Genomic DNA, 12,924 nt, shown 5'->3' on the forward strand with positions numbered 1-12,924 from the left:
CCCCCAGGATATTTCTCAGCGTCTCAGAATCCAATTCTTCCTCATCAAATTCCAAATGTGGCTCATTTTCAGCCATGTTTGGAGGAGGAGGAGGCGGTTGAGATGGTGTCGCGCTAGCCGCCTGTCCATTCTTCTTTGTTGTTTTCACCATTACTGTATCAACGATTTCGTGTCAAGCTCTCAATGAAAGCACCATAATGTTGACCCTTGTTTTGGTCAACTGACACGGAGTCAAAAAGCTTGATGTGGATAGATGTGTTGGAATGAATATAATGATAAAAACAGTAAAGGACACAAGAAATTATAGTGGTTCGGCCCCAAGAACTAGTAATGACCTACGTCCACTTAAGCTATTATTGATGTGAGATCTCAAGGGGGTGATCAAAGAGATAGGGTTCTCCGAGTTTCACAAACATGAGAGAGATAAACAGTACAATCGTAATACAATAGCTCTAATTCTCTCGTAAATATGTAATTTTAATTAAGCAAAAGCCCAAAAGTCCCTCCCTTGAGCTATCTTTCTCTATTTATAGGCTCAAGGAGGATTACATGAATTTGTTATAGATATTCTCTCCTAATTAATCGGATAATCAGGAATCATTGGAGATAATCTCAGAATTAGTTATGATCTCTACAAGATTATCTTGAAATATCCGGAATGTACGACCATGCTGGTCGTGATAAAAACTCAACTGCCGCGCCTGTAATGTCTTACTGATCGATACTCTAATAGAACTCTGTCAGGTGTCAGCCACGTGTTCAAAAATCGCCTGCCATGTCATCCGTGCCTGCTTTTTGGATAACAAGATGAATTATCGATGAAGCCAGTGTGTTTAGCCTATTTCTATTTCAGGTCATTGTCTTATCTTTTGAGCATTATTTAAGTATTCGACTTCGAATCTAATGATCGGTATATCTAAATGAGCTATGAAATAGTTAAGGATGAGGAATGGTGGATGCTAAGTATTATTTTGGGTGTTTATGACTTATTAAATTTAACTATTTGGTGATTACATAACTGTGGGAATATTATTGTTTTATGTATAATGATAAATGATCATACTTTTATTAATAATATTTTTATATATAATTACAGGAGTCATTTCATTATTTTAACTTATAATTATAGTATGATTTAATATAAATTAAATGATCATTTATAAATACTACTTTTTAACGAGGGTCAAAGTTTGACCTTTGACCACCCAAGTTATGGATATTACAAATCTGCCACGGCCTAGGGCTCGGGTCGTGACAAAAACAATCTCTTCTAACTCTCCATATGCTATGCAACAAATGGTAGTTTAGAAGTTTCCCTTGCTCTTTCCATTTTATTTTTTAATTTTTATTTTTGGAAAAGAAAAACAAAAGTCACGAGCAGCAGTGATTTATTACTTAAAACACGCTTTGACTTATTCAGCCCACTTCTTCATACCAACTTGGCATTGTTAAATGCTCGTGGCCTCCATGAAGACATTTTGACTGTGAAAGCACAAAATAAATGAAGAGAATTACAATTCACTAGAAGAGAGTTGGATCTATTAATTATTATTTAAACAAAATAGAGAACCATGGCAATTAAAATATGCCGTGAACCTTGGTTATTAAACATATATTTCCTAGTCAACAGTCAACCGTGATTGTGGAGAGTTACTATATAAATGAGCTTCTATCATCTTTACCATGCAAGTCACTACACACCAATAAGTTGTAGATCTAAAGAAGCTAAGAGTTGCTGGAAATGAGAGACCAAGGACAGCCGAGGCATTGGCCTCGACTAGTTTTTGCTATGGCAATTTGCTTCATAGCCACAAGTGTTGTCGCCGATTACAACAAGCCTTATGTTTATGCTTCTCCTCCACCACCAAAGAAGGTTGCACACTCTCCTCATCTTTTTAAGTCTCCTCCTCTGCCACCAAAGCACGTTATCCACCCACCGTACCACTACAAATCCCCACCACCTCCACCATCTACTTCACTGTCACCTCATTACCGCTACAAAACCCCACCTCCACCATCTCCTTCGCCACCACCCGCTTATGTCTACAAGTCACCACCACCACCAAAGCATGTAAGCCACCCACCTTATGTCTACAAGTACCCTCCTCTGCCAGTCCACTCACCCCCACCTCCTTACATCTACACGCCACCTCCTTCACACTCAAACAAATCTCCTCCACTCCCAGTTAACAGGTATTATTATAGATCACCGCCACCGCCATCTCGCAAGCTATCTCTCTAAAGTTCACCTCCACCTCCTAAATATTACTGAGTTCACTATGGTTGTAATTTCAAACTTAGAACTTTAACAACTATGCTTTCTTTTATGCACGTTCGAGTTTGAAGAAATTTTCAACGTTTGTAATTGCGTATCTATTATCTAATAGTGTGAGTTCCTTTGAGAAAGGCATGACTGATTGTATTAATTTTTTTTATGGAATGAAACCAATGATAATTTGGTCTTATTATTATGAGCCCTTGTCTCTGTCGTTGTAGTTTCTTTGCACTACTGATCACAAAATATATACTCATTAAAAAAGACACTGATAACAATTAAATATGTTGTCACTTGATTACGTACGCGATGACCTCTTTACTAAACAAGTCCACATACTCCAAAAATGAATAATGAAATTAATTACTCTTAAAAAACCAAAACTAGCTAAATGATTAAAGCAAGGGTTAAATGGGTACCTTCAAGAGCGTGTTACATGAAATAAAAATTTCTCACGAAAAAAAAAAAGAAAAAAAGAAAAAAATAGAATCAGGCGACATGACCTCTCTTCTTTACTAATAGTCAGTATAGGCTGGCTAGACCCACACCTTGGGCCCCCACTATAAAAGACTCCCAAATTTTAGAAAAAAATCATTTTATGAGTAAAAATTAGAAAAATAACATTTTTTCTTTATTTGTCTTGGGCTTCACCCATCTCAGGCACACCCTTGTATAATTCATAAGGAAAATACCAGTTTGGTTCCTGTATTTTGCCCGAATACTCGATTGACTCTTATATTTTGTTAAATGATAATTCAGATTATGTGTTTTGCAAAACGGTACAATTTGGACCCTGAAACCAATTTTGATCAAAATATTTTTTAATATGACCAAAATGCCCTAATGTATTTTAACTATTGAATTGATTAAATAATCTTAAATAGATTTTAAAATAAAAATAATTTAAAAAATATCACTTAATTAAAAATTAATAAAAATTTTATATAAAATTTATAAAAACTAAAACCTATTTTATTCTCTATTTTTGTAATATAAGAAAAAATGGAAGTTAAAAAAATTACTGAAATGGTTAATTCAAAACCCTAATTTTTCTATCATTTCTCCAATTTCATCTCTTTCAATCCCAGTGTTCTCAACAGCCACCACCGCCACCTTCCACCATCTTCTCCAGCCCCGTTCTTCCACATTGGACCCAATCTGCTCATTTTGCGCAGGCGGAGACCCTTGATGTGTTAGGGTTTTATGCCCTAATTAAAACTCAATTTCTTTGTAATCTCATTTATTATCAATAAAAGAATAGAAATTATTTTTTGACTTGGTCAATCACTTTGCTCACATGTTTTATTTTCATGATTATTTGTTTGATATAAACTTCTATTAAATCCCGAACATATAGCTAATTGTATTTATAGTGATGTAATCACAGTGGAATATAAATATGATTATATGTTCAAAATAAGTTAGTCCTAAGATTAGTCAATGCACATGATTTACACTGACTTGCCAATCTACGATATGATCTACTTACACATTGTAGTGTTATGTTCTTTCCAGAACATTAGCAAAGTAGATAAGATCGGGTGTATTTGTTACATCAAACTGGACCGATATTGACAGTTGATAGGATAAGTAAACATACCGTTATTATCTATTCTAGTCATATCATATAGTTGACCATAGGTCAATTCAATCTCAATTCTGAGTGGTTAGTATTCTAACTGATTGTATTATTTGAGTTCTTTGACTTGTTTGTTACCAGCTTACCCTACAGACTAGCCCATACTTACATCTTGGGAACTTGGTAGTATAATTGAGTGAGAGTGTTAATCATAGATATGAACATCTATAGCTTCTGATGAAGAAGTGAAATGATGGTTTTCTTTTAGTTTGGCTCAAGGTGTTAAATGATTGAGATCTCATTTCAGTAATTAGTATTAGTCTACTGAAATATCATTTACAAGGAACTAAGTGTTTTAAGGATAATATACAATGAGGGGTAAAACAGGATTTTAGTCACATCTCATTGTAGACTGTCTATAGAGGATTGAGTGACAATTATGGTTGTAACAATGGATAATTAATAGCGTATCTATATTTGTTATAGAGCGTTCTATGAATTCAAGAGTGCAATTCCAAGTATTTAGTAGAGTCATGAGTAATTTATAAGTTACTAAATTTATTTGTTAGATTTATGATAACTTATTGAAGCTTGATTTCATAGGCCCATGGTCCCCACTGTACCTTGGATAAAATCATCTAGATAGTCTCAATTAATTGATTTAATTATCAATTAGAATTATCAATGTTGACTATGTCAATTTTGGATAGTTTCACAGAGTTTCGTAATTTAGAGAAGAAAAGAAAAATTATGACAGATTTATTAATTAAGATAAATTGATATCTAAATTAATAAATAAGTTTAAATCAAGGTTCAAATTATAAATAATTAATTTCACAAATGATTTATATAATTATTTAATTAATTAAATCAATAGAAAATAATGCAGACCTTGATTTTAAGTTCAACGGTCTTATAATCAAATGGAAAATTTCACGGGCCTAAAGCCTATGATAATGTTGTATATATATAATGACGTCTCCCAGGGGGGACATTGGATGTCTACAAAGTCTCCCCATGGGAGACGTTGTAGGTACCTATGACGTCTCCCATGGGACAACGTCTCCCATGGGGAGACTTTGTAGACATTCAATGACTCATATAACAAGTCATCATTGATTTTTGTATTTTTTTTTTAAAAAATTAATTATTTTCAGTATATTAATTAATAGAATTAAATATATTAATTTTTTTTAAATAGAATTAAATATATTAATTAAAAAATCTAAATTATATGCAAATTTAAAATTTGAATTTTCATTAATAAAACCGAAATGTGTATCTAATATGTTTTTGCTAGCTAAATATACAAAATTATAATATTTGTTGTTAAACATACAAAATTAACAAATGTTACAGTAGCTAGCTAGACATATAGTAAGATACAAAAAATAAACAATAAAAACCTATTTTTCGGGATGATGACTTTGAACTATCGGCACCATATCGTTCGCCCGCTGTTGTCACATTTCATTAATCTGTGCTGGTGTATATGGCGGAGTGTTCAGCTACAAAAAATATAAAGTACAATATATTATTTAATTATTATTATTTGATTATATCTACTTTAATAATAAATAAATCGTAAACTTTTTATAAATTTATATATATACATACCTCTTTCTTCAAGTAACGTCTAGGTCTATCCATATCTTTTCCTATTCCAGCCGACTAGTGCTTGGGTTCCTTAAACCAGGGTAATAACTCTCACTATATCAAGAAGTAATTTTACAATAACCAGTTCAAGAATCAACCTGTAAAACTATACAATCTATCTCAAAATACAGTGAAGCTTTTTACCCTAAATAACCAAATCCATTGGTTATAGATGCAAGATCCCCTTGCTTCAATGTTGAACTCCCTTCAACAATATCTCATATCTAAACACCTTTGGATCTATGGCATCAAGACCTAGCTGAACTCCTTCAGCAATCACGGCTTGACTTCAGAACTTGCACAGAAAAATTCAACCACCATCAATGGAGTTTCTTGCAAGAACCTGCACAAATCAATAGAAGAAAGAGAAGAGAAAATAAAAAGCACAATATCCAATCATCCGATCTAAGAGAGTTGGTTATAACTAATTAACCAGGTCAATATATATACTTAGTTGCAATTAGGTATAAACCAGAAACAACCAACAACTGTTAATCACTAACAACCTTGTACACACAGGCTGACGTAGACACTTACTAAAAACGAACAAACTCAAGACATAACATAAGACCATTCCAGACACGACTGGACCTAATTTGTCATACTGAAAATATTGGTCCTTACAATCTCCCCCTTGACAAATTATGGTCAATGACAAAAAAATCAATGTAAATCAAAATATTAACCACGCAACCAACAATAGTCTGGACAAACAGTAAACATAGTATTAATAAACAGCCAAAATATGAACAAAATATGAAAGAGTCTGTAGAAACAGTAAACAAATTTTTAAACGACCAAAATAACAAAGAACAACACGTGAACAAAACAACAAGAGAAGTAATATAAGATCATCTCCCCCTTCATTGAGCATAATCTTTGACCACAATCAATTGACAATTGCATCATATTGCTCCCCCTGGAGAGGTGCAGTTGAATCAGGAGCCTGAGGAAGGGCATCAGAAAGCTTTGGTGGAACTGATGTGTCCAACTCTGTGTCAGCAGGAGGCACTGTAGATGAGACTGGGGGCACCTGAGATTAAACCTGATCAGGACTAGTAGACTCCCCCTGAATAGGAACAGAAGACTCAGGAGCAACAGAAACTCGCCAAAGGAGTCTCGATGAAATGCAGGTGGAGAGACATCAATCGAAGGTGATAACTGAGAGCCATACTCAGTATGAACAACCATAGCTTTGACAACCTGAACAAGCTTGTACATAGATGCTTCAAATGCTAATTGCCGCTTCTGATCTTTCTTATAACTCTTAGTGAAGTCCTTGAACTCGGTATACAACTATACTTGCCAACTAGAATCAGACAAACCTTTAAACAAAGGAGCTTTGAGCATAGACGACTTCAAAGAAGAGGGAGCGGTGGAAGAAACCTTCTTGTTGAGAACTGCCAGAAAAACTTTTAGACAAAACAGGATTCGCAACCTGGAAGTCATGTGTGGTCAATGGCGGTTTGGCAGGCTGAATAATCTTCTGAATCAGGCTTTAATAAGACAACTTGTTACGAGTACCCGTGGAGGAAGCCACATCAAAAATTCGATCATAGATGAGAGTAGAAAGATCAATAGACAGATTGATTCTTGAATTGGTTATTGTAAAATTACTTCTTGATATAGTGAGAGTTATTACCCTGGTTCGGGGAACCCAAGCACTAGTCAGCTGGAATAAGTTTTCAGTACAGACGAAGCTTGTAATTTCGTGTGTTGACTCTTATGATTTTGTTGTTAATGTTCAAGCATAAATCAAGATAAAAATCTAGATGAATATTGTAGAATTGGAAAGATAGGCAAAAACTTAGGTTTTTCCATTGGTATCAGAGCCAGATTAACTCCTTCAGCAATCACGGCTTGACTTCATTAGAACTTGCACAGAAATCTTCAACCACCATCAATGGAGTTTCTTGCAAGAACCTGCAAAAATCAATAGAAGAAAGAGAAGAGAAAATACAAAGCACAATATCCAATCGTCTGATCTAAGAGAGTTGGTTATAACTAATTAACCAGGCAAATATATATACTTAGCTGCAATTAGGTATAAATCAGAAACAACCAACATATGTTAATCACTAACAACCTTGTTGTACACACATGCTGATGTGGACACTTACTAAAAACGAACAAACTCCAGACATAACATAAGACCATTCCAGACACAACTGGACTTAATTTGCATGTCATACTGTAAATATTGGTTCTTATAGGGTCGGAGCCCAACTCCGCCATGCCTTACCGCCCCATTTTGCCATGCCTAATCATAGAGACCATTATATGAAGAGGCTACTCCCTCAGCCCTTATCATTCAATTATATCGATCACTATACACAGTAGTAGATATATTTAATTAAGAAAGATTAAGAGTTGAGTTGGCCGAATATGATGAGATCAGGCTGGTACTACTGGTTTATTATGCCATGGCATTATTTTGCCACATAGCTCCACCACTGCTAAAGTATTTATATATATATATATATTATTAAGAATCCTCAACTTTTATCATCACTTCCACCCATCTAGGGATGTCAAAACGGGTCATCAGTGGGTGGGTTAGTAATAAATAATAATCTCAATTTTCTTCTTTTCGTAAGCTTTTGACTCTGAAAGTACAGACTTGAATAATTAATGAAGTACTTGAACAAGTTCAATGTTGCCATAATCATGTTCCAAAATTTTTGGAGATAATTATTATAGATTAATAATTCAATTTGCTTCTCCATACATATATCTGTTGGGTGAGTTTCGTTTATGGTGTTCAAAAGTTATATATTATTGATAATCAGAGTTAGGACCATTTAGCAATAATAATATATAGCTTACATGATGTTCTTTTTATGTTAGTACTAGTATAAATGATTTATTTATTTAAAAAAAAAAAAAAGCGGGTCCACAGGTCGGAGTTCGTTAGTTCACCGCTATCCTAGCAGGTTGTCTCGTCCCACCCCATCAATGAAATAGCCAGGACTAAAACATAAATATGAACCAATTTTTTTTAATAAAATTATACTAAATATATACAATATATATAACTGTATAATTTTTTTTCGCTAATATATATTTTCACATATATTTATAATAATATTTTTCAAAAATAAACTATACAAAAATATAGAAAAACAAATTAGAGGACCATGGCCTAGTCCCCCTAGCTTTGCCGTGGTTATTATATGAACTCTTTTATGCACGTTAACGTTTGAAGAAAATTCAAGCATTATTTGCGCATCTGATAATTGATTTTATAATTGATTTTAATTATCATTTTATGCACTTTTTGAGGACAAGATGTCACCTCGCATAATAACCTATAATATATACATATATATATATTATATACAGTATTAATTACAATTAATAAAGATTTGAATCAAATTAATTAGCTCGAAATTTGTCACCCAAAATTGTCCTATATAGAGAAAAAGCAGGCGGCCCTTTTTAAAGTGGGGGCAAGTCTGAAAATTGACACACACATACATTATTTTACAATATATATATATATATATATATAAAACAGGAACAAGTTTGTTGCAGAAAAACAGGAACAAGTTTATTAATTATTACATATAAAAATATAATTAATTATGGGATTATCATGAAATTATTGGCACCATCCGTACCACAATGGGATGTTGGTCAATCATAAATATCTATGGTATTACACCAGTTCGTGGCTTTCGTATGCATAGAACTAATGAGCCAATCTAATTTGTTCTTAGTTGAAATCTAGTTGAAATGTTTATATATATCTTTAAATTACGCTCATACTAATTAATTACTTTTGGGCTTTAGTTATTACTGTAAAGCTACAACAATTAATCAACATTCACTTATATATTTATCTCCTTTCTTTTTATAATTGTACGTAAGAACATTTTTGAAGTAATTAATAATTTATCCATAGATATATAAAAAATCAGGACTTTCATTCTCCCAAATTAGTCTATATTTATAGTGTATATGGAAAATTAACAAGTTATTATTATATATATACTGGGTAAAAATAATGTGTATTACACGTTTGTTTAGTTTTAAAGTTGTAAACATTGTCCATAATTTTAATAAAAACTAGTTCACTATTTTAAAGTATATATAATAAAAAGAATTATAGTTCTATAATATATATAAATATTTATGTCAATAGTTCTAGAATTATAGTTCTCTATATTTATAACGTCTAAACAAAACGTGTATATATATTTACACGACTACATAACATATATACAAAATACAATAATATTTAAAAATAAATTAATACTAGAAATAAAATAAGAATAGAAAAAGTCATAGTGTAGACAATAGTTTACATGCATAAATTATTTTTAGTTTCTAATGTATCTTACAATGTCTTTTGATAAATTTGATGAAGAAAACAAAGCTTCAATCACTTGATAAAAAACAAACTATTACACAAATTTATAAGATAAAAAAAATGATATGTATGTCTTTATTATTTTTAAATAAATATGATTTAATTGTTTATATTATCATAAAATATCTTAAAAATACCCTATTTTAATTAATTTATTTATTTATGTTTGTTCTAGTTTTTGAATTTAGTCGTGACAAAAAAAAATTATATTATATGTTTAATATAATATTAAGTTTAAGTTTAATTAAATTTTATTTAAGTTATAAAATATATGGTTTTATTATTTTTAAATAATTATTATTGTAAAATATCTCAAAAATATAATATTTTAATTTGTTTAATTATTTATTTATTTAATTTCATTTAAGTTTAAATCATGTTTACAATCATGCCAAGGATAGCCGAGGCATTGGCCTCGACTAGTTTTTGCTATGGCAATTTGTCTCATAGCAACTAGTGTAGTTGCTGATTACAACAACCCTTATATTTATGCTTCTCCACCACCACCAAAGAAGGTTGAACACTCTCCTCCCTATGTTTACAAGTCTCCTCCACCACCACCAAAGCACGTAATCCACCCACCATATCAATACAACTCCCCACCTCCACCATCTCCTTCACCACCACCTCCTTATGTTTACAAGTCTCCACCTCCACCAAAGCATGTTAGCCACCCACCTTATGTCTACAAGTCTCCTCCACCATCCCCATCACCACCACCTCCTTACGTCTATAAGTCTCCTCCTCCACCAGTCCACTCGCCTCCACCTCCTTATATCTATAAGTCTCCACCTCCTCCATCTCCTTCACCGCCTCCTCCTTATGTCTACAAGTCCCCTCCACCACCAGTTCACTCGCCACCACCTCCTTACATTTACAAGTCTCCCCCTCCACCAGTTCACTCGCCACCACCTCCTTACATCTACAAATCCCCACCCCCACTAGTCCACTCGCCACCACCTCCATACATTTACAAGTCCCCACCTCCACCAGTGCACTCACCACCACCTCCCTACATCTATAAATCTCCACCACCACCTAAGGAAATAAGCCACCCACCCTATGTTTACAAGTCTCCACCTCCACCATCTCCGTCACCACCTCCTCCATATATCTACAAGTCCCCTCCTCCACCAGTCCACTCACCCCCACCTCCATACATTTACAAGTCCCCACCTCCACCAGTGCACTCACCTCCACCTCCTTACATCTACAAATCCCCACCACCACCAATCCAGTCACCCCCACCTCCCTACATCTATAAATCTCCACCACCACCTAAGGAAATAAGCCACCCACCATATGTTTACAAGTCTCCACATCCACCTTCTCCATCACCACCCCCTCCATATATCTAAACCTCCACCTTCTCCATCACCACCCCCTCCATATATCTACAAGTCCCCTCCTCCACCAGTTCACTCACCACCACCTCCATACATTTACAAGTCCCCACCACCTCCAGTCCACTCACCACCACCTCCTTACATTTACAAATCTCCACCCCTACCAGTCCACTCACCACCACCCCCATACATTTACAAGTCTCCACCTCCACCAGTACACTCTCCTCCACCTCTGTACATTTACAAGTTTCCACCCCCACCCCCACCCCCACCACCTCCATACATCTATAAATCCCCACCACCACCAGTTCACTCACCACCACCTCCTTACATCTACAAGTCTCCACCCCCACCAGTTCACTCTCCCCCACCTCCCTACATCTACAAATCTCCACCTCCACCATCACCGTCACCACCTCCTCCATACATTTATAAGTCCCCACCTCCACCAGTTCACTCACCGCCACCTCCTTACATTTAAAGTACTCCTCCACCTCCATCAAAGATAGTACATCGTCCTTCACACTCTTACAAATCTCCTCCACCCCCAACTCCCAAGTATGACTATAAATCACCACCACCGCCGTCTCACAAGCCATACGTCTACAGTTCAGCTCCACCTCCTAAATACTACTAAGTTCGCTATGGTTATAACTTCAAACCTAGAGCTCCAATAACTTTGCATTCTTTTATGCATGTTCGGGTTTGAAGAATTTGCAGCATTTGTTTGCGTATCTAATAATTTCGTTCATTTTATATACTTTTTGTTGGCAATAATTAAAGGTGTGAGTTCCTTTTAGGGAAGTTTTATAAATTTTATTATTTCTTTTATGGAATGAAACCACTAATATTTGATGTTTATGATTTCTTGTCTCACTTGTTGTCGTTTCTTTAACACTATACTATTTAATATACGCATTAAAAAAAGACAATGATAATATAATATATTTTCCCCATTATACTAAACAAAGTTAGCATGCATACGTACTCTTCTAAAAATGAATAATGAATCTGATAATTAACTTTTAAAAACAAAATATAGTTAGTAAATGAATTATCGAATTATATTACGAATTACGAACACCAACGTTTCTCCATAAATTTTATATATCCATAGGCAACTTGTACTCAAACCAATTAAGGTGAGTGCAAATGACTCATGATAGAGTATATTGAGATAGTAATATTGTATGGTTATGCTAGCTTATCACAGCAAAGCTAGCTAAATGATTAAATCAAGGAGTACCACCATGGATGATTTCATGAACGAGCTATGAAATATATAGATTCCTCATACAGCTTAAATAAATTAAATTATATAAGAACAAATTAGTATTGACTGGAGCAGGGCGACAAAAACTCTTCTCTTTTCTTTTCATATATGGTTCATAATATCAATAAAATTATTTTCCCCATTGCCTATATTGACTTATAAAAATTGATTTATATAATATAAGTCATATATATATATATGATATCCATGTTATAATTTGTATTGCTACAATTAAAAAAATTAACGTTCTCATACGTCCTGATGGCTTTTCCATTAATCAAACTGAAAGTTTCTAATAACTCCAACATGTTTTGTTGATTAAACAAATTGTTAGGAAAATATAAGTTGTGTAACGTCCTGGGTAACCAAGACCGTTACACGGTGTATTTTAAATAATACAAGACTTGCTAATCAAGTCATTTG

At 33.9% G+C, this 12,924-nt stretch overlaps 1 pseudogene; it reads left to right on the plus strand.

Annotated features, from left to right (window-relative positions):
• Nucleotides 1–1,620: 1,620 nt before the first annotated feature.
• On the plus strand, nucleotides 1,621–11,865 carry LOC133789744 (extensin-2-like; annotated as a pseudogene).
• The last annotated feature ends 1,059 nt before the right edge of the window (nucleotides 11,866–12,924 follow it).

The sequence above is a fragment of the Humulus lupulus genome, chromosome 7, assembly GCF_963169125.1.
Source record: "Humulus lupulus chromosome 7, drHumLupu1.1, whole genome shotgun sequence".
Classification (NCBI taxonomy): Eukaryota; Viridiplantae; Streptophyta; class Magnoliopsida; order Rosales; family Cannabaceae; genus Humulus; species Humulus lupulus.